Source organism: Macrobrachium nipponense, chromosome 4 (genome assembly GCF_015104395.2).
Source record: "Macrobrachium nipponense isolate FS-2020 chromosome 4, ASM1510439v2, whole genome shotgun sequence".
Taxonomy (NCBI): domain Eukaryota; kingdom Metazoa; phylum Arthropoda; class Malacostraca; order Decapoda; family Palaemonidae; genus Macrobrachium; species Macrobrachium nipponense.
This window is the reverse complement of record NC_061100.1, coordinates 111953613-111956112: the sequence shown is the minus strand read 5'-3', so window position 1 is coordinate 111956112 and position 2500 is coordinate 111953613. Positions and strand designations below refer to the sequence as shown.

The 2500-nt window shown below is 40.1% G+C and overlaps 1 protein-coding gene across 1 annotated transcript in view; it reads right to left on the bottom strand.

Moving 5' to 3' along the window:
* LOC135211066 (uncharacterized) overlaps window positions 1-2500 on the bottom strand; it is a 207984-nt gene that overhangs the window by 203735 nt on the left and 1749 nt on the right. Inside the window, 1 exon segment of the mRNA XM_064244126.1 lies at window positions 572-2500. This exon segment is cut by the window's right edge and continues 1749 nt beyond it. The gene's annotated coding sequence lies outside the window, so the exon portion shown is untranslated.

Here is a 2500-nt window from a genome sequence, read left to right as displayed (position 1 = left end):
GCAAACATATTCATGCACAAACTTCACATACGTACACGCTTAGTTCATATGAAAACGTATGTATGTATGTTTGTATATATATATATATATATATATATATATATATATATATATATATATATATCCATATTCACATACATATACATATTTAAATGTACATGATAATACAGATGCCATCATTCCCGCGATGATACATTCCTCTTTACATAATAAAAGGGTATGTTTTCATCTCATGAAACATATGACATTTAAGAACCCTGTATCATCTCGCAAAATTAGCACAAACTAATATCACTTCAACTCTAAAAGGAAAAAAAAATGGCCTTCTTTTCACAACCGATTTCTTTTATTGATCTCTCTCTGTAAAGAGTCTTCAGGCAATAAACGATTCCGTAGCAGAGTAATCACATTTAGCACTTGAGTCAGTCTGTTATCCTGGCCACAAACATACCACAGTACCCTTCCTCTCGATACCTCACCTGTGGCCTACCCTTCCATACCCACCGTCCCCGGCCGATAAAGAAGGTACCGACCGACACTGCCCAATAACCCAGGAATCTTAAGAACTCACCTGTCCGGGTCGGAGAGAGATCGCATGTAGGGTGTTCTCCCTCGCCTCCTTCTTTACGAACGTTATCACTGTAAATAAATTTTTCTTCCTCTTCGATCTTCTTCTGTTCCTCGCTCAGGGGCTGATCGGTAAGCACGAGGCTCTCATGGTTACGGTTCTCATTAAAATTGTCGGCTACGCAATCGAACGAGTAAGAAATTTTTCTCTTCTGTGATTAAAAAAAAAAGGAGGCTTCACTCTCTCGGAAAATAGTCCACGAATCGATGGACGCTGAGGCACACTGTACTCTACGCCACCGTGGTTAGCGGGCAACTAACAACAGACAGACTCCTTCCTCACTTCGGCCCCGTCCTCCGGAGTCCGGACTTGCACGCTCGCTCTCGCGTGGCGAAGTCGGACTCTTCCTATCCACTGGGACCCAGTAATTGATTCTCCTACCCCTCTTCCAAGCCGTGATGTGAATATTGATCATCCGAGCTCATCTACAGTTCCGTCAATTAGTAAACAAACAACAGGGCACGAACATTTATAGTTTTTTTTTTTTTTTTTTTTTTTTTTTTTTGCAAATGAGCAACATTTACTGCAGCAGCACCCTGACCATTATATATTTTTTCCGCACACTTACACACACACACACACAAGCAATATTTACAGTATTAATAGAACATAAAGCCTTCGTCAGTATTTTGTAAGTTGTCCATCTTTAAAAACGTGTCTATAACAAGAATAATAGAAACAACAAATTTCAGTTACTGGGACCCAGCAACAAACAAGGAGAAAATGCCCCGAAGCTTCTCCGGCGCAGTCAAGTTCTTGGTACATCGTATGATCAAGGCAACCGAAAATATATCTACCTTTCGTAGTCTCGGTATAATGCTGTGTGAGCCGCGGCCCATGAAACTGTGACCACGGCCCAGTGGTGGCCTGGTCTACGTCGTTACTAGACGCACGATTATGGCTAATTTTAACCTTAAATAGAATAAAAACTTACTGAGGCTAGAGGGCTGCAATTTGGTGCGTTTGATGACTGGAGGGTGGATGATCAACATACCAACTTGTAACCCTGTAGCCACAGTAACTTTTAAGATCTGATGGCGGACAAAAAAAAAAAGTGCAAACGAACAGACAAGCCGGCACCATAGTTTTCTTCTCAGAAAACTAATATGGTATCTGCTCCAAAACACATTTGAAATTCCTACAATTCAACTAGAAGGAGAACTCATGTCACAGCAGGACTAAAGCTTCTAGTAAACTGTTTGGTACTGAACCTCAAAGAAAAAGAGTAAGGCTGTTGGAATTAACTACGTATCTATTACAAAATGTTGGACGGTATAGTCAATGAGGATTTGAATGCAAAGGATGGTCGTAACTACGCAATATTTCATACAGCAGAAGCCGAACGACGCGCCAGAGATTAATGTTAAGATCAGGGAATAAGGAATATGGTAGAACACAAATTTATGTTTACCATTTTAAGATGCGGGTCAGCTGCTGAAGGCTAAACACGGGAGCAATATTCAAAGTATGAAAGAAATAAAGACATGAACAATTTTCTCGGGATGAACAAGTCTACAAAACTTTTGAAAATAGTAACAGTTTTTCCCACAGTCAAAGGAAAGATAGACCGGTTTGCTTCTCGAAAGTGAATTTGCAATCAAGAATGACCCCAATCATGTCATGGAGTTGCGTGTATGGTAAAGAAACGTTGTCAATGAAAAGATCTGGGTAAGAGGGTTCACCGACCCATACCTGCTATTTTAATGTGTTCTGTTAACGTTCACCCCCTTTCCGTAATTTGCACTACATACAAGCATACACATATATAGTACATACATATATACAGACAGATTAATGAAATCTTTCTCAAGGCATGAACCAAGCAGGATGAAGGGTTACAAATGTTCGACAGAAAATCAGAGAATATGCGAT